Source organism: Danio rerio, chromosome 17 (genome assembly GCF_052040795.2).
Source record: "Danio rerio strain M-AB ecotype USA chromosome 17, GRCz13ab, whole genome shotgun sequence".
In the NCBI taxonomy this organism is placed as follows: Eukaryota; Metazoa; Chordata; class Actinopteri; order Cypriniformes; family Danionidae; genus Danio; species Danio rerio.
The window spans coordinates 44,495,191-44,521,354 of NC_141037.1; the positions used below are offsets into that span (position 1 = coordinate 44,495,191).

General features: G+C 35.8%; 1 long non-coding RNA gene across 1 annotated transcript; it reads right to left on the reverse strand.

The window, feature by feature from the left end:
* Positions 1–3,439: 3,439 nt before the first annotated feature.
* Positions 3,440–26,147, reverse strand: LOC147833160 (uncharacterized). The gene is made up of 9 exons (XR_015513719.1): positions 26,078–26,147; positions 24,935–25,099; positions 24,327–24,398; positions 20,860–20,932; positions 20,591–20,662; positions 19,047–19,118; positions 17,733–17,802; positions 8,768–8,869; positions 3,440–5,586 (listed from the first exon to the last, which is right to left on the reverse strand). It is a non-coding gene; the product is annotated as an uncharacterized LOC147833160 (long non-coding RNA).
* Positions 26,148–26,164: the final 17 nt, after the last annotated feature.

A 26,164-nucleotide genomic window follows, 5' to 3' on the forward strand; every position in this document is an offset into this window, starting at 1 on the left:
AGTTTAGAATAAACCAGGTAAACAAATTTTAAATGTAAATTGAAGTGATCGCAAGTTAACAACTGTGAGGTGATGTGCTGTGAAGTGATGTGCTCTACCGGCAGGATGATCTATATTATTTTGCTGTTTTACATATGCGCACGTTTAAGATTTGAGGGAATAACATTGCCATGATGGTCAAAGAAATCAAAACATTATTTTTACGCCAACGCAATTTAATCGGGCTCTAAAGGCTAATAACTTAATTCTTATATTTGCTTTTTGACTTCTCACCATGTATCTTTACTACAGCATACAGTATAGTGTAAGAGCATGTCTATTACCAGAAAAACTAAATGAAAATTATATTTTAATTGAACACATCACATCAAATACAGTAAGCTACGCCTACAGAACAGTCTGTTTAGCATTGTGAAAAGGCAAAGCTGAATATCTGTGGTTACACTGCCACCCAGCGGTCAAATGCTGCTGGCACATCAATTACCGCCGTCGCCGCGGTATGAATGGCGGCAAAATAAAACACATCGAAGTAGTAACATCTGTACAAGCTGAAAAGGAACACACATAACACTAAATGGGCCTTTTTTTCTATTCAAGTATGATATGAACTATCAATCAGGCTACAGAAGTTGTGAAGTACAGTATACATTGTACAGCAAAGTGTAATTCAAATTTTGAATACACTTGATTACTTGATATGTTTTTTTGTTTTTTTTTTAACAGGAATGACTTTCCATAATCAACATATTAACCCAGGATCACAACCTACTTGGCAAAATTACACCAAACATAAGTGCACATAAACATAAATTTAGGCCGGAATTTAACATAGACCATAAACACACTCACTTTCCTTTATTTTGTTCTTGTTTTATAAGGGGTCACCACATGGGAATGACCCATCAATTACTCTTTTTTTATGCAGCAGATCCCCCTTTAGCTGCAACCTTGCATTTAGAGTACACTAATGAACCTCCAGTGCTGAGAAACCCCTGTACACTCTCATCCAAACACACCCATTCATACACAATGGCCACAGCCATATTGGCCTGCAGCCCAAAACCGGTTACTCACTAAAGCTACGCAAGGCTGAGCCTGGTCAGTACGATGGGGGATGAAGGACCACATGAAAAAACTAGGTTGCTGTCGGAAGTGAGGCCAGCAGGGGGTGCTCAACTGCAGTCTGTGTAAGTCCTAACACCCCTGTAAAGTGAAGGGGACACTATACTGTCAGTGAGCGCTGTCTTTCGGATGAGACGATAAACCGAGGTCCTGACTCTCTGTAGTCATTTAATGTCCCATTGCACTTTTCGTGAGGTATAGCCAAATTCCCTCTGTCAGCCCTTACCCATCATAGCCTGCCAATCATCCACATCCACTAAATTGGCTCTATTATTGTCTCTCTGCTCCACCTATTGCTGCTGTGTGGTGAGAGCACAAACACTGTTGTCCTGTGGCTGCCATCCTATCATCCAATTGGATGCTGCACATTTGTGGTGGTGTGGAGAGAGCTTGATGACATACTGGACCAGGTCCAATAAGTAGTGGACATGGGCATGAGCGTTTGTTGCTAGAAACTAGTTAGCTACAGTGCATCCGGAAAGTAATCATAGTGCTCCACTTTTTCAAATTTTGTTTGTTATAGCCTTATTCCAAAATGGATTAAATTCGTTTATTTCTTCAAAATTCTACACACAATACTCCATAATGACAATGTATTTTTTTTTTTTTTATTGTTGCAAATTAATTTAAAAAGAAATAGAAAACCTAAAAAAATCACATGTACATCAGTATTCACAGCCTTTGCCGTGAAGCTCTAAATTGAGCTCAGGTACATTCTGTTTCCACTGATCATTCTTGAGATGTTTTTGCAGCTTAATTGGAGTTCACCTGTGGTAAATTTAGTTGATTGGACATGATTTGAAAAGGCATGGACCTGACTATATAAGGTCCCAGGGTTGACAGTGCATGTCAAAGCACAAACCAAGCATGAAGACAAAGGAATTGTCTGTAGACCTTCGAGACAGGATTGTTTAAAGGCACAAAGCTGGGGAAGGTTACAGAAAAATTTCTGCTGGTTTGAAAGTTCCAATGAGTACAAAGACCTCCATCATCCATGGCATCATATTCAAAAAGACTTGAGGCTGTAATTGTTGCCAAAGGTGCATCAACAAAGGAATGAGCAAAGTCTGTGAATACTGATTTAAATGTGATTTTTCTGGTTTTTATTTTTAATAAATTTGCAACAATTAATAAAAAATATTTAGCAAATTATTAAAGTTAATATAGCAAATAAATCATTTTTTATCAATTTTGGAATAAGGGTGTAACGTGGAAAAATGTGGAAATGTGAAGCGCTATGAATACTTTCTGGAAGCACTACGTCACCGACTCGGTCCCAGTAATTCCCCTCACTGACCATCAGAGGTCACTATCACCGGCCTTCTAAGGACTCCCCCAGAATTCCCTGTATCTGGCACTGATTACTCTGCACCTGATCCTCATCCACACACACACACACACACACACACACACACACACACACACACACACACACACACACACACACACACACATACTGGTACGGGTGGTTTATTGGGACTTTTTTCCAAAAAAAGTACCATCATGGGATATGGGGACCCACCTTTCCTTTTGTCTTACAGTTTAGTAAAATATATGAATCTTCACCATATTGCATGGGGAATAACTCTGTCTATTCAGAATTTCATTATTGTGAAAGAGTCTGGAAATATTAAGACCTGACATTCTACAACGTTGTGGGGACAGGGCAAAAGTGGGCGTTTCTGACTCAATCGTGCATTATGAGGACAGCCATGAGTGTTACAAACACACAGCAACAATCCTGCATTATGAGGACATTCCGTGTTTAACTGGACTTTACTCATACACACCGACACACATTACTAACACTGGACTATGAGGACAGTTAGTGTTTAACTGGACTTTACTCATACACACCGACACACATTAGCAACACTGGACTATGAGGACAGTTAGTGTTTAACTGGACTTTACTCATACACACCGACACACATTATTAACACTGGACTATGAGGACAGTTAGTGTTTAACTGGACTTTACTCATACACACCGACACACAATACCAACACTGGACTATGAGGACAGTTAGTGTTTAACTGGACTTTACTCATACACACCGACACACATTAGCAACACTGGACTATGAGGACAGTTAGTGTTTAACTGGACTTTACTCATACACACCGACACACATTAGCAACACTGGACTATGAGGACAGTTAGTGTTTAACTGGACTTTACTCATACACACCGACACACATTATTAACACTGGACTATGAGGACAGTTAGTGTTTAACTGGACTAGCTAATGGATAGACAGACAGACAGACTGAGGGAGAGATAGATAGGTAGATAAAAAAACCTGTAACTGTAAATCACTGTCTCAAATGCATTTATTCAACAAAGCTTTAAAAAACAGCTTAATGACAGCATTTTTAAGGGTCCTGCCCCTTAAAGTTCAACCAAAAAATGAAAACTGATTTAGGCCCAATCCCAATTCTATTTTTGTACCCCTACCCCTTCCCCTCTGCCCCTACAACCAAAAGTTAAAGGGAAGGGCTTCAGATGTACCCATAAGAATTGGGACAGCATATGCCATCGTGATTTTATGCTTCGTATGAGATCAGATGATCGCAACTGCTGTAGTTATTTCAGTTGTGTTATTTTTTGATATTTATCTTGAGGAAATCACTGAAGGCACATCATGTTATCATAATGATCTAATGTGGCAATAAGATTGTAACTGTACAGTATATATACACACAGTGGCCATATTCATCTATGTAAACACACGAAAACCACACTAACATCATAGCAGACACTGTAAACAGCTCATCACAGACACTATACTTTTCTGGCAGGGTATTCCAGTGTCATCAAGTGTCAGAATGTTGTGGGACTGCTGCAAAGGAGTTATTATTATGGATTATAGATTGCAAATTATAGCGTAAAAAAAAAAAACTATGACAATAAAACATGAACGTGGTTATGAATATATTGAAACATGTTTGTTTGTCATAAAAAAAAAATAAATAAATAAAAATAAAAAAAATTCTCCTTACTTCTGGGTGCAGCTGTGGCAGGTGTATTCTGGGAAATTTTTTTACCCCTTGGTTTCAAGTGTGGACCTGAAAAATCTTTGTTCAAAGGGCTATTCACCCCTTCCCCTTAGCCCTACGCCTTCAAGCTAAAGAGAATTGGGACAGCCCTACCCCTTGACGTGAACGCGCAAAACAAGGGGTAGGGGTAAGGGGAAGGACTAAGGGGGAATATTGGCATTGTGCCCTACCGTAATGCCATCCTTGGTGTACATGACATTCTTCTTTTAATTCAATTCAATTTAGCTTTATTTGTATAGCGCTTTTACAATGTAAATGGTGTCAAAGCAGCTTCACATAAATGGTCATAGTAACTGGATCAGGGTAGTTCAGTTTTTAGTGTTTAAGTTCAGTTCAGTTTAGCTCAGTTCAGTGTGATTTAAATCATTACTGAGAGTTCAAACACTGAAGAGCAAATTCATCAATGGGTAGCTCTACCAATCCCAAACCATGCAAGCTGGTGGCGACAGCGGAGAGGGAAAAAAAAAAAACTTCACCGAGGCGAGTGAAGAAAAACAACCTTGAGAGAAACCAGATTAAGTTGGGCACGACCATTTTAATTTATCCGCTGGCCAAAAGTCTTGTGCAGAGCTGCAGTCTCAGCGGTGGAGGCTGAGACTGCATTAGACACGTTAAGAGTTATTTTGAATTTTTTAGCGCACTTACAAACATTATAATGGTAGTGAATTGTGACCTCTTTTAAAACTCAAAAAAGCCCAAATATCTGTTGTCAAACTATCCTATACACGTCTGGGAGGTTAACGTGTCTTGAAGCAGATCAATGGGATGATGAATCTGCCAATGTCTGTATTCTCGTTCACAAAAAGTCCAGTAGGCTAAGTTTGGGACATCTTTGATTTGTTCTTTGATTCGGTTAGGTACTTGTCACCAACGCATAAGTAGCAACTGTAGTTTATAATTCATAAAAAAAGAAACATTTTTGTTACAAACATATTGATTTGCTTCAAAAGACATGACATGTATTGGAACGGTTTGAAGATGGACAGTTGTACTTTTTTCAGTGTTCTAAAAAGGCCCACACTTCACATCCATTATAGTATTTAAGTGCCCAGAGAAAACTCAAAATAACTCTTAATGTGTTCGTCTGAACAAAGAATGTCATATACATCAGGGTGAATATATCATGAGCTAATTTTCATATTTGGATGAACCAACCCTTTCAAAGAACAGGTTTTGCTTTTCTTTGTTGAAATGCACTCCAACATTTCTTTTACATCAGCATTTCCCCTTTGTTCCTCATAATGTCACTTCAATTGTTCTTCTTTCTTTAAGAACATGGTCTTCTGCTATCTTGCATTGATCACGCTCTGCTTTTGTAGTGAGGTGTCCCTTTAAAATGTTCCATGACTGCATCCACTTCAGTGTGCTCCATAATTTTATCATAACTTTCCTTGATTTGGTGTCTGCAACAGAAAAATACAAATATACAGAAATACATATTTTTACTGACATTGTAAAAAAAAAAAAAAAAAAAAAAAACTAAAGACTTATTTTACAATCAGAGTGCAAGCTTTCTGCATCCTACTCAATAAGAGAGCAGTTCCTTAGTGCTGCCTAACTGGTGTATTTCTTCTGCTAAATACAGGTGCTGGTCATTTAATTGAAATATCTTCAAAAAGTTGATTTTAGGGATGCTCATTTCGGTTAATTTTGCTAACCGACAACCGCCACTCATTAATCGGTTATTAACGGTTAACTGGTTAGATTACTAGTAATTTTATATTAAACAAATTGACGTGTCTATTTTGTGTCTGACACATTAAATATTGCATTTTAAAATAATGATTTATTTTAACATGCCAGCATATTAATAATAGAACATAACAATAGAGCATTTTCATGCACCTGCAGTGTTTAGCACAGAAGAACAGAATAAACTAAATAAAATGAATAAAATACATAGGACTGCCCAATCATATGTTTTTTCTTCCGTCAAATAAAAATCGCAGACTTCCTCAAATTGCTTGCTCCACGGAAAATATGCATTTATTTAATGCCTTGCTGTTATTATTATAATCACAAAACCTTTTACATTTTTAATAGAAATCATTATTTTAAAGAATATGTCTTGCTATATGGTTTCCTCTCTCTCGCGGTTCAAGTGCGCACAATGCCTGATGAAAAGACAACAACAACGCGCGCATATGTAGACTTTTTGTAAACAGTTTTGTTGTTTAAATATGATATTGCATTAATGTACATACATGCTTTATAAGCTGTTGTTAATATTCTTCTTCCATTTTGCTTCTTTGGCAAATGTGTCTGTAGGCACGGGTTATACGTTATCGTCCCGCAAGTTAAGCATGTCTTGCAGTTGAACAAGGGGCCCAAAACAAGCCGCACCTCACTGCCTTTATGTTGACAAGGAAAAAGGAAAAAAAGAAGCGCGGGCGGTCCTCTTATGAAATGACTGAATCAGCTGGGTATTGATTGCGCAAAAGTGTTGCTGTCTGTGTTGTTACAATTGTAATATTTAACAATATCGTGATATTCAAGATTTGTACATTCATCCAGCTCTGGATAACTTAAAACATCGATTAGACCTTCAGAGCGGTGTTAATGCGTCCTGTAGTAAAGCGAAACAGCTTTAAACTCCAGCAAGATAGAGTGATTATATACAAAGTCATACTTTATCTATAAATAAAGTAGCCTATAACTATAGAAACTGTGTTCATCTTAACTGAAAGCTTCGTCATGTTTGCTGGCCTCACACATCGCGCACCTGTCATTCAGTCAGTCAGCCATGGAAGAATGAATGTAGGGGAAACCAAGCTCTTTAAAAGTTCTCTGTAGTTGTCTTGACAACACAAACTGCTGCTCTGGGATGAGCCACGTGCAAAAGATGCTCCTCTTAACACAAAGGCGCATTCAATCGGCCCCTTTTGCAGCCAAACTAAAAATATATAAAATAATATTTTTAATCGTTTAACTTATAGCATTAATCGGTTACAAACACACCCTTTCGGTTAACGATTAATCGATTATTTTGAGCATCCCTAGTTGATTTATTTCATTAATTTCATTCAACCTGTGAAACTTGTATAATGTATACATTCATTCCACACAGACTGATATATTTCAAGTTTTTTTTTTCTTTTGATTTTGATGACAACTAAAGGAAACCCCAAATGCAGCATCTCAGCATTAGAATATCACTTCATACCAATACAAAGAAAGGATTTTTAGAAATCTTTGGCAACTGAAAAGTATGAAGATGAAAAGTGTGAGCGTGCACAGCGGTCAATGCTTAGTGTGGGCTGCTTTAGCATGAATGACTGCAGAGTGGCATGGAGTGGATCAGTCTGTGTTCAACACTGCTCAAGTTTTCTGAGAGCTCAGGTTGCTCTGATGGTGACCTTCAGCTTTTCTGCATTGTTGGGTCTGGCATACCGCATATTCCTCTTCACAATAGCCCATAGATTTCCTATGGGGTTAAGGTAGGCGATTTTTATTTTAAGAAGGTACTAGTAGCTTTGGCACTGTGTGCAGGTGCCATGGACAGGTACCTGTTGGAAATTGAAATCTGCATCTCCATAAAGTTGGTCAGCATCAGGAGGCATGAAGTGCTCTCAAACGTCCTGGTATAGAGCTGCGTTGACATTGGACCTCAGAGAAAACAGTGTCGCAACACCAGCAGATGACATGGCACCCCAAACCATTGCTGACTGTGGAAACTTTACACTGGAACACAAGCAACACCTGTGGATTGTGTGCCCCTCCGCTCTTTCTCCTGACTCTAGGACCCTGATTTCTAAAGAAAATGCCAAATGCATTTTCATCAGAGAGCATAAGTATGGAGCACTCAGCATCAGTCCAGTCTTTAGACCAGGCAAGATGCTTCTGATGCTGTCTGTTATTCAAGAGTGGCTTGACACAAGGAATGTGACAGCTGAAAGTCATGTCTTGCATACATCTATGAATAGTGGTTCTTGAAGCATTGACTCCAGCTGCAGTCTACTCTTTGTGAATTTCCCCCACATGTTTGATTGAGCTTTGTTTCACAATTCTCTCCAGGGTGCAGTTATACCTATTGCTTGTACACTCTTGTTTTACCACATCTTTTTCTTTACTTCGCCTCACTATTAATGTGTTTGGACCAAGAGCTCTGCGAGCTCTGTTTTGCTTTAATTAGCTAGTGTGGCACCAGGTGTCTTCAATACTGAACCTTTTTACACACTTTTCATATTTCTCATTTTTAGTTGTCATCAAAATCAAAAGAAATAACCACTTGAAAACTATTAGTCTGTGTAGAATGAATGTATACATTATACAAGTTTCACAGCTTGAATGAAATGAATAAAATATCTAAAATTCTTGAAGATATTCTAATTATACGACCAGCACCTGTAAATGTGTTTTATTTAATTTATGGTGTTTGCTGTGCTGTAAAATATTTTTATTTTACATAGGACAACATACAACCATGCTAAATGTGTAGTTTTTTGTAAAATGAATGCATGTTATAAGACTGAATTTAATTTATCTTGAAATTACAGGAGAAATCCATATTGTACTGAGGAACACAGACTAAAAAAATATGACACGTATATTTATACGCTAATTATTGGTGACATAAATACTTACATTTGCAAGTTGAAGTTTTCATGTTCTACTTGACATAGGACCACTACAATCATCGCTAGAATCCAAACTGGAAATAACAGCACTGTGTACTTCATGGCGACACTGTACAGAGGGAAAGTTTTTATTAAAATCCAATTCACATGCTAAACATACCACAACTTTTATATGCATGCATCAATTTGTAAAGCAAAAAAAAAAAAATTAATGAGATGATATGCCTGTTAAATTAAAAACTAACTGAATACTTCCTTTTGACAGCCTGAAAGTTGCTGCAGTTATTATTAAATTAATGTCCAGGCTAAAAAGTGTGCACATCAGGTAAACCTTATTGACGCAAAAATGTCAAATCAATACCAAAACAATTTGTACATTAGTGATGCACAGATTGCGGTTATATCAGCGGGCGATGCAGATAATCCATGTGTCGGGTAATAAAAACATACATTATGATTAATTGCGGGTCGGTTGCGGGTGGATGTAGCAGGACATGGCAGTGGACCAGCAAAAAAAGCAGAGAGTGGGCTTTGCAGAATAATCATGTGAGACGCCCAAAATAATGGATGAAGTGCAAGAGTAGCCTGCTGTTCAAAGTTTCAGTAAGAGTTATCAGAGGAAAATATGCTCTCGTTCTGGGACAAACAAGATCGCTTTTTCCACGACTGCAGCACCTTGCGAGGTGAATCTTGTTCATTCTTACAACACGTGGTGCAAACGAACGCTCATTCAGTGCTGCAGCCGCTTTTAGGAGGCGAGGCAGAATCTCCCGAATCCAGGCACAGTAGATGCTATTCTGTTAATGCACAGTGCGAAGAAAAAGGCCAAGTAAACATAACCTAGCTGCTGTTTAGACTGAAGTGGCACCCTTTTTTATCTTGTTCCTGTATCTGTAAAAGCTAAAGGTCTTATTTTTACTTTCTGTATTATTTGAAAATGAAGAAAATGTTGTCTAAAGACAATCTTTTGTTTTTATAAATAAATGTTTATTTAAAAACGTTAACGCTTAACATATTATTTTACTATCAGAGATGTGCAGATTATAGCTCTTGAGAATTTACTTAAGACGAGAGCATGCACTATAATTATCATCTGAACATAGCTACAATGCGTCATATTTCATTTATCATATCAAGAGAACGAGAGGAGTCGAATTTACAGAAAGAATGGCGGACGCATAAGTGTCAAAACGCAATGCAAAAGCGCTTGTTTGGCTATATTTTGGGGTTTTAACCAAATGCAAAAAGAGAACCTGAAGACGTTAATGAGGCAATCTGCAAACTTTGACTGTCAAAGGTGGCAGCAGTTGGAGGAAACAACTAATTTATACACTCATTTTCAACACACCTATACTTGATGTTCAACTATGTGTGGGTCGTGGGTAGATAAGATCAATAGCCATAAATATGCAACGCATACTCTCAATTTAAAAATCACGCAGCCATCATCTCACAATGTTTAATAATAAATTATCTCTTTTTTTATAAATTATCTTTTTTTTTTTATTTAGCATTGCCGCGCCATTAATAATCCAACTGCAGAGAAACAAAGCAACTATCGCGGCAACAGCCGTGAGCACTTTTTTCAAAGTTCAGCTCTTCTTTTTTGCAATTGATTATTACGCATTTAATGTTACAAAAAATCAATAAAGAATAGGCCGACAAGAGTGTAGGCTAACCTGTGTGTGCGCACGTCTTTTATCACAGAGGATGCTCTTTTCAAAAAAGTTGCTTCATCTGTCTGGCTATATTTTGGCTTTTAATAAATGAAAAGTTAATTTAGATGAGCCGGTATTAAAAATTGCAAAAAAGTAACTGAGACGTGCGGCCACACGTCTCAGTTACTGAATCTGAGGTCTGATCTCATCTCTCTCCCTCTCTCTCTCTCGCTGTCATCCAGACACAGACGCCTAACGAGTCAAGTTGCAAAACTGAGGGTGGTACCAGCTGACAGGTAGAATAGCTGAAGCCTTTGCGAAATCTGTCAAAATACAGCGCTGAAATTAACAGGCATAAATGTCTTTGAGCCAGAAAGTCTATCTAGGATATCTGTCAAAACGCAATTGGGGCCATGGAGTTGTGTAGAATTTAAATTATATATATTATATTATTTCTAATAAAATGAAAACCAAAATAAACTATTCATTGCATTTTTCGTTTGATAAAAATATACGTAAACGAAAAAAAAATCAAAGGGTGGCTAGTTTGTTGTAATGTGTTTTAATATTAATAAAAATATGCTCAGCCTATTTAAGTTTAATGGTTAGCCTATACGCCGTCAATAGGCAAACCATTTAAAAAATATTATTTTACTGTGTACTGGGTTATAATCTATATTTTACAGTAAAAACTAAACGTAGCATTTATCATCGTCATTTAAAACATGTAATTCATAACACACCAGAGCTGTGGACCTACAGTATGCAGTGTGTTAACTTACAGGGCAGTGTTGGTCCATCTTACTGCGCACCTAACTCCAATCCGAGGGAGATTGTTACTCAATAGACAACATTAACTTGAGAGATTTTAAAAATAAACTGTATTTTTAAAAAGGAACAACACGCAAATCTGCAACAAATAAAACTAAAAATAAAACGTCTTGCCAGTGCTGTGTGTATTCTGCCACTGACAGTGTAAAGTAGGTCGCACACCAGAAGTGATTAACGGTGATGTTTAGCTCTGACGAGGCGCTTTTATTTAGCCTGTAGTCTTTAATTTTTTTTTACATAATGTTCCATTTATTAACATTTTTTATTATTATTTTTTATTTATAGTTCATATATAAAATGAGTGCTAGCTTGTTTAGTTGTGATCATTATGCAAGGACCATATTTCAAATTCGGTTTATTCTTCAATAGCCTATAGATTCAGTAATAATGCATTTTATAAACGAATTGTTCATATCATAAGGACTAAGCTGTTAATATAGGCGTTTATGGTTGTTATTTGTATGGTTCCAACTTCCAGTTTTTTCAGCCTGTAGCATTGTTGTGTTTTATTCGTTATGTTAATAAAATTTTGTGTTGTTTAATAACAGTGATTTTTTTTGTAGTTTCCTTTTCATCCATTCAAACAATTGATGCCGAATTGGCAACTCCCGCAAAACTGAAAGTATTATACGCACGCATTTATAAGCTATTTAAAAGCAGAAAAAAAAGAGAAAAAGAAGAAACGCCCACTCCCACAGTGATACCAGTATTACCGGTGTTGTCACATGTCGATTAACCAGTGGGGAAATTTCCTCATCGTCACAACCCTAATTAGTATGAAGCTGCGGATTCAGGTGCCATTTCAGCTGATCTGTGCATCTCTATTGTACATGTTGGACAAAAATCATATTGTCAGATGTAAAATGAGCCAACATATAACCGACCAAACTCTATTCATCAATTGTGTAAAATATAGGGGTCCTCACAAGGCCAAACTGTCCTTACAATTCATGACCATGTCTTGCCCATCCCACAATACACTACACAGTGAACGAATAACCGACCAAACTCTATTCATCAATTGTGTTAAAACATGGGGGTCCTCACAAGGCCAAACTGTCCTCACAATTCATGACCATGTCATGCCCATCCCCCAATACACTAGTTATTATTATATATTAATAGAGAGTAGGGATGCTAACAGTTACTCAATGATCGATTGATTGTCAGTAACCTGTTTAATCGACAGACCTTATCGACGATGACCGATTACGCATGGACATTAAAGGATAAGTTATGATTTGAGCTACGAGACATTCGTCCATGACTTCACACATTAAATAATCAAGTGTGTGCAGTTTATGTTCTGTAGGGTGGATGTATATAACCCTGTTTTGATTGGTTATATATGTGTGTGCTGCCTTCCTGAGTCAGGTAATCAAAAAGTAGGCTATGTGATGTTTAATTATGAGTGGGTCACGGGTGGATAAGATCAATCATTGGTTATGCAAACTTTAACTAGTTTCTCTAAAATGTTAAGGTGTTTTAAGCAATTTCATCTGACAGACTGGCACGAATTGGTGCATGCAGACTCTAATTTTAAAAATCGTGCATCACGGCCAGACATGCGGTGAGCCTCTCCATTCTCACAATGAGTTTCTGAGTTATCCCAAACCTCTGTTAGTTTTAAAGTTTGTAGCAAATATAGGACAAAGTTTATAATAAGTCATTATTTTACAGATTATGTCTTAAGCATCTGAATTTTCATCTATGCTGATGTGCTTTCATTTTCTCCATCTTACTCGTGGCGAGTTCAGGTAATGTAATGTAATTTTTATTTAGTGCCATGTCAGCAACCAAGGCTATCTTCATGGCAGGAATCTTTCAACAATAAATATACAATTTAAAAATCAACAAACAAAATAAAACATAAATTAAATAAGATTTTTTTGTGTTAATACATGATAAAAATTCTAAAATCTTTTCTGGTTCCACTTTGTCAAAAATGTCCTTAAAAGAGTTAATTTCATAAAAAGTCCTTCTGGAATCAGTAAAAGCAGGACAGTCCAGTAAAATATGTTTTACAGTAATAGGAGTTTTGCAGCACAAACACTGAGTGGGGTTTTCACCTTGAGGAATGTTCATAGCTTTGAGACACTTGTTTTTCAAAAATTTTAAATGAGGGATAAAAGTCATTTTGTTATCAAAAAGGAGACCTAAAAACTTGATTTCTTTAACAACTTTGATCATATTTCCATTGATAAAAAGTTCTGGATCATGATGAAGTGATCGCTGGATACAGAAATGTGTACAAACAGTTTTTGTTTTAGAGAACTTAAAACCATTTTCGGCAGCCCACTGGTTAATTTTGTGAATATTTAACTGCAATTGCCTTTCAATTGTATTCATGTTCTTCCCTCTGTAACAGATACATAAATCATCCGCGTAGATGCTGCAGAACATATTTGGAGCAATGATTTCCACAATGCTATTTATTTTAATACTGAAGAGTGTGACCGAGAGTATACTTCCTTGAGGTACTCCGAGTTCTTGTTGGTGGGTATTTGAAAGGGAATTTCCCACTTGGACTCTGAAGTTTCTTCTAGTGAGAAAGTTTAAAATGAAGGTAGGAAGTTTTCCTCTAAATCCCATTTGGTGAAGATCTTTTAAAATTCCATATCTCCATGTTGTGTCATAAGCTTTTTCTAAATCAAAGAAAACAGCAACAACATGTTCTTTTCTGATGAATCCATCTCTGATATAAGTTTCTAGTCGGATTAACTGATCCAATGTACTCTTTCCACGTCTAAATCCACACTGGTAGTCAGTTAGTTGTTTGTTTTTTTCTAGTGTCCAGACAAGACGGTTGTTAATCATTCTTTCCATCGTTTTACATAAACAACTGGTCAGAGCAATTGGTCTGTAGTTATTTGGATCAGTGTGGTCTTTTCCTGGTTTAGGTATAGCTATTACTGTTGCTTCTTTCCACGAAGCTGGAATTTTTCCCGAAGACCAGATGTTGTTGAACTCGTCCAGTAGGAGGCATAGTGAACTATATGGTAAGTGTTTTAAAAACTGGTAATGGATTTTATCTGGTCCAATGGCTGTATCATGTGAGCATTTTAAAGAATTTATTAATTCTTTAATTTTAAAAGGTTGATTATATACTTCTTTGTTGTCAGAATAAAAATTTAGTTCTTTGCATTCCTGCTGTGCTCGTATGATTTGAAATGCTGGGAGGCAGTTCTCTATTGATGAATTCTTTTCGAAGGCTTCAGCTAATGTATTTGCTATGTCCATTTCCTTTGTTTGAAGTATTCCTTGTTTTATAATATGTTGTATGCGAGTTCCATTTTCCTTTCCCTTCATTTTACGGATCATGTTCCAAATCTTCTTCATGGGAGTATAATAAGTTAAGCTGGATACAAATTGTTTCCAGCTTTGTTTCTTTGCTTCATTTAGGGTTCTGCGAGCTTGGGCTCTACAAATTTTAAAATGGATAAAATTTGGGGTAGTTGGATGTTTATTAAAAGCACATTCTGCTTTTTTCCGAGTTTCAATAGCTTTTTTACATTGTTCATTAAACCAGGGATTTGTCTTTCGTTGTGGTTTTATTGATGTCTTTGGGATGGTTTCATCTGCTATAGCGATTAACTGCTGAGTGAAGTCTTCTATTGAGTTCTAATTATCTTGGGTAGCTGACATAAATTTTTCACAACACATGGTTTGAAAGGTGGTCCAGTCTGCTTTCTTGAGTTGCCATCTTGAAGGTCTACTTGTTACATCCAGTTGTGGAAATGTGAGGATAATTGGGAAGTGGTCACTCCCGCATAGATCATTCCATACTCTCCATGAACAGTCAAGTAAAAGATCAGCACTACATATTGTCAGATCGATTGCTGTATAAATACCATGTCCTGGATGAAGATATGTTTTGGTTCCATCATTTAAAAGACATAAATCATTATTTTCTATAAAAGTTTCCATTCTTCTTCCTTTGGCATCACAGTGATCATCACCCCATAAGATGTTGTGGCTGTTAAAATCACCCATCAGTAAAAATGAAGTTGGTAATTGTGAAATAAGTTTGTCCAGTTCTTGAGGTATTACAGCTTCATGAGGTGGGATATAGATAGAGCATATTGTTATTGTTTTATGTAGAGTAAGTTGAACTGCTGTTGCTTGTAATTGAGTGTCCAATACAACTTGACTGTGGATAATGTCGTTTCTCACTAGGATAGCTGATCCTCCTGAGGGTCGTTGTATGTTTGGTCCACATATACTAATCATATTAAAACCTTTAAAAGTTAAGGCATCATTTGGAGATAAGTGGGTTTCCTGAATACAATAGGCAAGTGGGTTAAAAACAGAATTTAAATGCTGTAATTCTGCAAAGTTGGTTTTTAGTCCCCGACAATTCCACTGTATTATGTGATTGTTTATTCTCAAGTGGGAAATATAGGTACAGGTCCTTTATTTTTACATTTAGGTGAGAGACTACGACTACGACTGGTCATTGTCTCCGTCATTTCAATATCTTTAGGATTGTCATCTTTGTGAGTTCGACATTTATCTTGATTTGGTTGTTGATTTGTTGTACTTGGAGTTTTCTTTTTCACTTTTGATTCTTTCTGTTCTAGGTATGAGTCTTGAATTGGTCCAGTTTGAATGAGTTCATTTTTTGTTTTTTGGGAAGTTGAATTTTTGGTGTTGCTTATGGTTTGAGGTTTGTCCTTGAATAGCCAAGTTAGATCCGTCTGACAACTTATTGATTGAGTGTTTGGTGTGACTGCAACAGAATAGGGCTTTTTCAGACAGAAGGCAGCAAGAGCTTCAACTATTTTACGAGCTTCAGGATAACTCATCTTCCTTGTGTGTTTTATTTTTTGTATTTCTTTCTCTTTATGCCAAATGGGACAATTCTTTGATGAGGCTGCATGATCTCCAAGGCAGTTTTTACATTTAGGAGGTTTTGTGCAGTTCATTCCATGATCATCCTCACCACAGTTTTGACATGTTGTCTTATTTTTGCATCCTGCAGATCCATGACCAAATTTCTGGCATTTAAAACATCTCAGTGGATTTGGTATGAATATATCTACAGCAACACTTAAATATCCAAGTTTGATTTTCTCTGGTGGTTGTGGTCTGTTGAAGGTCAGGATGTATGTTCCCGTTTTAATCATCTGCCCATCCTTTTTGATGATTATTCTTTTTACGTCGATTACACCTATTGGTTTTAATTCTAAAGCGATTTCAGATTCGTCCATATCTTGTAATTCTCTGGTGCGGATTACACCTTTGCTGTTGTTCAGGGTAGAATGAGGGAATGCTTTCATAGTGATTCCAGCCAAAGTTGTTGCTTGTAGTAAATTTTCTGAGTTAGCTTTCCTAGCACATTCCACCAAAATTTGTCCAGATCGCAGCTTTTTAATGTCTTTTACTGTTCCTGCAATTCCTGTGATTCCTTTGTGGATCGCAAAAGGGGACAGTTTGGTCAGGGGCATGTCATCAGTCAGTGATTCCAGTACAATAAATCTTTGCCAGTTTTCATTTTCAGATGGGAAATTAAAACCAGTTCTTAGTTCAGTCTCCAAGTCTTGTTCCAATGGCGAGTTCAGGTGAAAGAGTAACAAGTAAGATTGGCCTAAATTTCATTTGCCTGCATCAAACTGGCAGGAAAATCTACATTTAAAATATATGAAATACAAAGGCTGGTTATTTTACTGGTGATGAGGGATAATAGTAGTATTACAGAGGAAATGTCTTAATATTAAAAATGAAACATAAGTTTGACATCAACAGATCCTATCAATGTCGTATTGAATGTCTTAAAATAATGTAGCCTATATGAGATCAAGCACCAAGTGTTTATTGAGATTGTGTCAACTATCATATATAGTCTGTTCTTCACAGAAGCTTTAAGGCACCTTTATTTAGCCTAGCCTACTACTTTATATACATTTAGATTTTTTACATATAATGTTCCATTACTTAATTTCTTTATTTTTTTATATTTATAGTTTATACATAAAATAAGCACTAAGCTTATTTTGCAGTGATCTTTATGCAAAGAGCATAGTGTGTATTGTTTTTATTCTTCAGTAACAAATTCATTAATTATGAATGTTATAAACGACTGTTTATAAGAACTAAGGTATTAATTACTGCAAGTCTCCAAATGGAAAGTGCTTGGGTGATTTCTTTAATACTGCAAAACATTCAAAACTTTATCTATTGTGTTTATGGAGTGGTGATTAATGATTAATTGATAATTTATCGCTAATTTAAATGATCATGGATCACAGGATTTTGTGGAATTTGATATCCCTATTAGAAAGGGGTCTATTTTACTCAAATAGAGTTATCACAACAACGTTTTTGAGATAACAGCCCAGGACAAACAGCCTAAAATGGCACTTAACCCTTCTACATCTAACATTGTCATTGTCAAAGAGGAAATTATTTTGTTTGCAGTAAGTTATATTTGCAGTTTTGGATAGAAACTCTGCTCATACCAAGAAGGAAATTAAATTCACTTACTGTCTCTTTCCCTGATGTGGAAGTTTCTGCACTGCATTTGATCCTTGCCATTGATGACTTCACATAATTCCTGTAAATGTGAAAAGGAAAGGCACAAGATTGGGTCAGACAGCTTGCTAAGTAAGTACTACACTTAAATAATGAACTACTATTACCTGGCCAATTTCAGGCGTTAGGAAAAAGCAAATGGATGAAAAATTCATGGACAACATCTACAATTTCATTTGATTTGTTATTTAAGTTTTTGTACAAGAGAGCAAATGGTAAGCATAAATTGAGCCTAAAAAGCCAACACATAACCGACCAAACTCTATTCATTAATTGTGTAAAACATGGGGGCCAAACGGTCCTTACATTTCATGGCCATGTTATGCCCATCCCCCAATACACTATACAGTGAACTCATAACCAACCAAACTCTATTCATCAATTGTGTAAAATATAGAGGTCCTCACAAGGCCAAACTGTCCTTACATTTCATGACCATGTCATGCCCATCCCCCAATACACTATACAGTGAACTCATTACAGACCTAACTCTATTCATCAATTGTGTAAAACATGGGTGTCCTCACAAGGCCAAACTGTCCACACAATTCATGACCATGTCATGCCCATCCCCCAATACACTAGTCATTATTATTATAAATTAACAAAAAGGGGTATATTGTACTCAAAGAGAGTCATCGCAACAACATTTTTGAGAAAAACTGCCCAGGAAAAACAGGCTAAAATGATGGTCAACCGTCCTTCTACAACCACAAATCAGAAACAGTATGAAAATTGCTAATAAAATATAGTGTAATGTTGCCATTCCTTTTTACAACACTTAAAAATATGTTTAGCGACTGAAGACAGCAAGTGATGAAGTGTTTCATGTGTAAATTTGTACCATTCTTACTGCAAACAAGTCAAAGTGGGCAACAGTACGGGGTCTTTGTTGTTGCATTTTATGCTTGGAAATGCACCACACATTCTCTATTAGAAACAGATCGGGACTGCAGACAGGCCAGTCCAGTACCTGTGTCCTCTTTAACCTGTTTCACTTCACATCATTTAACCATTTTATCTGATGACAGCCCTAACCTCCTGTCACTACTTTTTTTGAAATATGTTGCAAGAACCAAAATTGGAATATGTGTTTATTAAACACATTAAATAATGTCTATTGGATTATCTGCAATTAAATACAAATCAAAGTAAATTTAGTAATCAGTACTTTCTTTTTTATTTGTGTTTTCCATATTGTGCCTATCTTTTCTGATTTGAGGTTTTAACATGGTTAGCATCAAGAAGGAAATTAAATTCACTTACTGTCTCTTTCCCTGACTTGGAAGTTTTCGCTCTGCATTTGATCCCAGTCACCAATGACTCTTCATTCAACTCCTGTAAAAGTGAGAAAGAGAAACACAAGATTGAGGCAAGAAGATTTGCTAAGTGATTATTTTATTCTCTTTGACTCATTTGAGTGAAACAGTGATTATCTGAAACATTTAATGCATTATTTTAATTTTCCACATAAGTTACATTTGCCTATTGGCTTTTTGTCAAAGGAACCAGCGTGATGCTGACTGCTGGTTTGTCTACAAAGTGACATCATAATTCTACCACTCTATTCAACTAATGTGTTCAAATATGGGGGTCAGAAGGAAAACTAGAGATATTCATATTAATCGTTTAACCGTTAACTGAAAGGATGCATTTTTAACCATTTTATGGTATTAGTTAAACAATTAAAATGTACTATTATTTTATTTTGCAACACATAGGGCTATTTGTTAACTCATTATGATATGTGCAACCCCACGTCCCTACAGACATATTTTGATAAAAGAAGCATAATGAAAATAGTGAAAAGACTTGTCACAGTTTGACACAGACAAGTTGATGCCAAACTAAGGCTATTGGTGATTGCCTCTGTCCTGGATCTGCATCATAAACACCTTCATGTATTTGCACAAGTTGAGAAAGAAGCAGTGGAAAGAAGAAGTGGAAGTCGAAGCGTTGGGGTTTTCACTTGCTCCAAGTGTGCTCAACACGGCAACATCATAAATACAATCAACAAATAGCTAAACCTTTCTTCATTTGAAGAATTACAGTTAATAATAGTCCTTATAAAAGATCCATTTCTAAAATAGCCTGCATAGCCTAATCTACAAATCAAACAAATGCTGATTGACTTAAATGATTTATGCATATGATAACTCCACACCAAACTGAGACTTTCATTTTATAGCTTTATAAACTATAAAAATGTACGCAAAGTAATGCAATCCTAGGCCTATACTTTAAATAAAAGTAAAGAACAGGGCTTCATTTGACAGATGAAACAATCTAAATGGAAAAAAAAAAAAACTTTGTCGTCAACTAGTCTACGGGCTACACTGTTTACGGGCATTCTATACAGTATGACAATGATATAATCTGTTGTTGATAAGTTTAGGCTATATTTCCTTCTCAATAAATTTCTAAATTTTCTTTAAAATCAACAAGTGTCTTTTTATTTTTATATTTTTTTAAGTTTCTGAATATTGAGATACAAAGATGTTATTTTTCTATAGTATTCATTTTTATTTTTTATATCTCTTTTTGCACTGTTTTTATACAGTTATATTGTAAAACTTTACCCTAGTTTGCTGTATGTGTTTGTACCATTTTATTAATGGATAAACAGGGCTAGTATTATACACAACTGTTTCTACAGATACCCACTCAGGTATCGGTTTAGTACTTACTTTTGGCTAATTCCCTGAGCTCAGGTATGAGAATCAGTATCGGGAAGGGAAAAAGGGTACTAAAACATCCCTACCTCCATTTCTAACATGGTCAGCATTAAGAAGGATATTAAATTTACTTACTGTCTCTTTCCCTGATTTAGAAGTTTTCGAACAGCATTTGATCCCAGTCACCAATGACTCTTCATGCAATTCCTGTAAAAGAGAAAAAAAGAAACAGGATTGAGGCAAGAAGATTTGTGAAGTGATGATTTTATTGTCCGAACTAGCTTGATGCAAATGATTATTGTTCACAAATGTTTTGGGAATATTTCAATTTTCCACACAAGTTACATTTGCAGCTTTAGATGGAAACCTGGCCTTTATCAAAAAGGAAAATTTAATTCACTTACTTTCTCCTTCCCTGACGTAGAAATTTTTCGAACCACATTCAATCATTGCCATTGATGACTTTTCACATAATTGCTGTAAACATGAAAAGGAAAGGCACAAGATTGGGTCAGAAAGGCAGTGAATGCAGATATAAAACGAGCCTAAAAAGACAATAAATAACCAAACCGACCCCTATAGAGTGGTGGAACTATGATATCCCTGTAGACAAAAACCCAGAAGCGAGTTTGTGTTTTACCACTTCTGCTTCCAACTTTTTAATGTAATTTTTTTGGAATGGCATATTTGTTAAATCCCTAAAATTATGTAGTGTATGGTTAACTCAAACTTAAAATACATTCATGTTTTATTCTAAGATATAAAACACACCAGTTACACCACATTTGTGATTTTTTTTTAAAGCTGTTAGGTGTCTTTGTAAAGCTGGTTGCTAAGAAGTTGCTAAATGAGACTACAGGTGCTGTCGAACATGAAATATCTCACAGTGAACAGGTTGATGGTGATGAGGTGACGATCATGGTATAGTTTGTTTATAGCCTAGTGTCAGACTTTTAGTTGTGGTGCTTGTATTCAGGCTCTAAAATTCAGGAAAGTCATATTATACTAAAGAGTATCTTATATTAAAGATGATCTCAGTGAAGCAAGGGTTCAAGTTTAATGAACTATGGCTGAGCACAGTGCTTAGTTTTTGCGATAATCCTATTGGCTACACGAGTGACATTATAAATGAGTGATTATTATAAATTATTAGAGGGGTATATTTTAATCAGAGAGGGTCGTCACAACAATGCCTTTGAGACAACAAGCCAGGAAAAACAGTCAAAAACAGTGGTCAGCCCTCCTACATCTAACATTATCAGTAAGTTTCACAATTAATATGGACCAATTTCTACTTCCTCCAGATCACTACCTGTAGATGTGATTAAAATAGTTGCCTCATTTTGTGTAGTTGCAAAATAAGTATTTAATTGTGTGTTGTAACTTGTAATCATCCATGCGCGGCTGGTAATCACGTATCTATTATAGATCAGTGCTTGTACTGTATCTCTCAGGTTAAATCTGTATTGGCTTTAAAATCTCTAATAACATTATTATATCTCTTTGCTGGTAAGACATAACCAGCCTTTCAGCAAAGCCTATATTGATATACTGATATTTCTGTGCTACTGAGGACAGTGCAACTAAAATCACACAAGCACTGAGGTAAAATCAGATGCTCAAGATATAATCTTTAAAATAAAGACTTCTATAAAAAAAAATGTTGACAGACGTTGTGATATAAGAATTAGAGAGGAGCATTAATTAAATGCTTATCTTCTGTAGAGCAAATGATTTGAGGTAGCCTGCTATTTTTATTTAAATTAAACAAAAAACAAAAAGAAACATGATTGGAAATAAACAGCATGCTGGTTCTTAAAAAGGATTTAGTCAGTGTTTTTGTTTTGTAATCTAAATTTGTAATTTAACTGAAAAGAAAATATTTAGGGCATGCCTATTAATTTGACTCTTTTTATTTAGTTTATTCTTTTTTTTCTATGCTGTTGGAAACACTGTGCGTGAAGATTTTATAATGTTCTGTTGTTCATGCTCTATACTGTTGTTCACATATTAAAATAAATCAATACTTTAAAATGCAATAGGCCTTTTTGATGTGTCAGACACAAAATAGACAACATTTAGAAAAAAAAAAGTATTAAATGATCATTTAATATTAATCTGACCGATTAGTGGTTAATATTCGGTCAATGAGCATCGGTTGTCGGTTGAGAAAATGTACCGAAATAGGCATCTCTAAGTGTAATTTTTTTTTTTGGAATGGCATATTTGTAAATATAAGGTCCCTAAAATAAGGTCTATGTTTAATGCAAGCTTAAGAAATGATCTTCATTTGTACACTCTTTTGCGCTCACTGAGATCATCTTCTGCAGAACTGTTATCTGTCCCAAACTTTAAGATGACGTCATTTGGTGGCAGGACTTTTAGTTGTACAGCACCAGTTATGAAACTCCCTGCCTTTGCTCATTCGCTAGGTGGACTCTAGTTCTGATTTTAAATCTCAGATAAAAATGTTTTTGTTTATGATAGCCTTTAGTGATTTTCTGGTTTAATATTATGCTGATTGTCAATTTTACTGCTTGTATATTTATGATGTGCTTGTGATCTGCTGTAAGGTTTCCTTAAGTGCTTTGAAAGGCGCCTACAAATAAAAGCTATTATTATTATTAAAATACATTCATGTTTTATTCTAAGATATAAAACACACCAGTTACACCACATTTGTGATTTTTTTAAAGCTGTTAGGTGTCTTTGTAAAGCTGGTTGCTAAGAAGTTGCTAAATGAGACTACAGGTGCTGTTGAACATGAAATATCTCACAGTGAACAGGTTGATGGTGATGAGGTGACGATCATGGTATAGTTCGTTTATAGCCTAGTGTCAGACTTTTAGTTGTGGTGCTTGTATTCAGGCTTTGAAATTCAGGAAAGTCATATTATATAAAAGAGTATCTTATATTAAAGATGATCTCAATGAACCAAAGGTTCAAGTTTAATGAACTATGGCTGAGCACAGTGCTTAGTTTTTGCGATAATCTTATTGGCTACACGAGTGACATTATAAATGAGTGATTATTATAAATGATTCACAGTTCATATGGACCAATTTTTTCTTCCTCCAGATCATGACCTGTAGATGTGATTAAAATGGTTGCCTCATTTTGTGTAGTTTGCAAAATATGTATTTAATTGTGTGTTGTAACTTGTAATCACCCTGCACAGCTTGTAATCACGCATCTACTATAGATCAGTGCTTGTACTGTATCTCTCAGGTTAAATCTGTATGGGCTGTTTACCTATTGTGTCCAAACCATGTTTAAAACTCAACGCCTGCTTCTTCCTTTACCGATTTAAATGAGTTTCCGAACTCACAATCCCCTGCTGTTTGTCATTGCTATGGGCACAATCAGCTGTTCATACACATATGCTGCAATCAATTTTCAGAATAGTTCAACTTTTGCCACTGTGTGGATTAATACTGAATGCGTGTCGCTGTTATTACTTGGGGTTAGGTTATGGTTACGAATAGAGCGACATGCTGGTGTTTAACTGCAATGCTTTAATGCACTCCTGCATAGTGCCCACACATATACTCTGCAGTGTGGCTCCTTCATAACCGTGGTGGGTGTTTCTCTCCGCCTCATGCTGAACGCAGTCTACCAAATCACAGCAGACTGGGTCATCAGACCAATCACTCCTAGATTAGCTTCACGCAAAGGAGGGGTTTGGAAACAAATTAATCGCTGAATAAATCATATGGGAGTCACTGCGATAATTAGGTAAAAATAAATGCATATTTTAGGATAATAAAAGTGTTTTTGACCTTGCATGCAGATCAGCCTGTTGATGAAGACCCCAAAACCGAAATATGTGACCTTTTATAATGCATAACAGGCACTCTTTCAATTCACTTACTTTCTCTTTCCCTGACATGGAAGTTTTCGCACTGCATTCAATCTCAGTCACCAATGACGCTTCATGCAATTCCTGTAAAAGTGAGTAAGAAAAACACAAGATTAAGGCAAAAAATATTTGCAAAGTGATGATTTTATTCTTTTTGACCCATTTGATGGAAACTGTGATTGTTTGCAAATGTTTTAATGCATTGTTTTAATTTTCCACATAAGTTACATTTGCAGTTTTGGATGTAAACTCAGATCATGTTAAGAAGTGTTAACTTACTTTCTCTTCAATACAGACTGTATTCACTTTCTCTTTTCATGATGTGCATGTTTTTTAATGTTGCTAATCTTTTTGAAGAAGATGTACAAAGTGGCTACCACTACTAATATAAGTAGAAACAATAACAACCAAAGTGTAATTATCTACTGTCACATACGCAACTATTGTGTGTGCATATCAGGAATAGAACAAAAGTATAAAAACATGCACAAGCAATGAAGTTATTTCTTTAGAGTAATTTGAAACATCAAAAAATAAACCAATAAATGAAATCCACAACACAATACAACAAACGTGTCCTCTGATAATAGAAAACAGTCTTAAAGAGAGCACATACTCACCCTTGAATGCCATGGCCAAGAAGAATCACCATAGTTGTGGGTAATTTCCTCATCTGGAAAGATATTCCTTGTAGTAAACAGAAACAGAACTACTGCCTTCATTTCGGATTTCTGTGATCATCATTACGGCATCCCAGTTATCCATCCTTTTGTGAAGCATCGATGCTGTGGAAAAGACTGCATAGTCAAAACATTCCTGACTGAAACACAAAGTACTAACCTAATATTGAATATTTTGTGATGTTAAGCTAACCTTTCCCTTTTAATCTTTTGTCAAATATATGACACAGTTTACTTCCCTTCCTAAAAGTGTCCCTAATGACATCCTGACCACCTTGTTATTGGTTAGTACACCATAACAATTATTATGTTATCAATAATATTATACTACTATTGCTACTACAACTACTAATAATAACAATAATAATAAATAGTCTACAGTGGACAAGCTCAAGTTTAAATAGAGGTAAAGATGGTTTTATATTTGCACATGCAGTCTTTCTCATTAATAATATAATCTCAGAAAATTATTAATTGGAAATTCTAAATAGTAAAATATTAACAGCCAACAACCATCAAAGTACATCATTGTTCACAGTCAATTAAATAGTGCTAATGTTGTTTTGAAGTCATACTTACTGTACATGTGATTTCAGTCCAAATATTCAAAGTACCATGGTAAACAATGTATGGAGCTGTCACTGAACGAATGTATGAATATAAAACCATCTTTACCTCAATCAAGACAGAGGTAAAGTTGGTTTTATATTTGCACAGTCATTCATTTAGAAGTCTCTATATTGTTTACCATGTTACTTTGAATATTCTATTGGCATTAGCATGGGTGACTTGAAAACAACAACACTGTTTATTTGACTGTGAACAATGTTGTACATTGATAGTCATTTGCTGCTAATAATCATTCGCTATTTAAAGTTTGCAAATAATACATTTATAAAATTATAGTATTAGGGGAAAGTCCGAACGTGCGAATATAATATAAACAAACTGGGTCACGGACACTATATCTGCTAATGATGTCGCACATTAAGTGATATGACCCTGACTAACTCGTCATGCACACAATGTCTAAAGTTAACTTAACACACGGCACAAAATATACAGTAAATAAGCAGTTCATACCTTTAAAATGCACAAATAGTTCTCTTTCGTAGTTGCTTTACTCCGGCGGAATTAAAGGTCTACCTCTCGTGTCTTCGGCAGCCAATT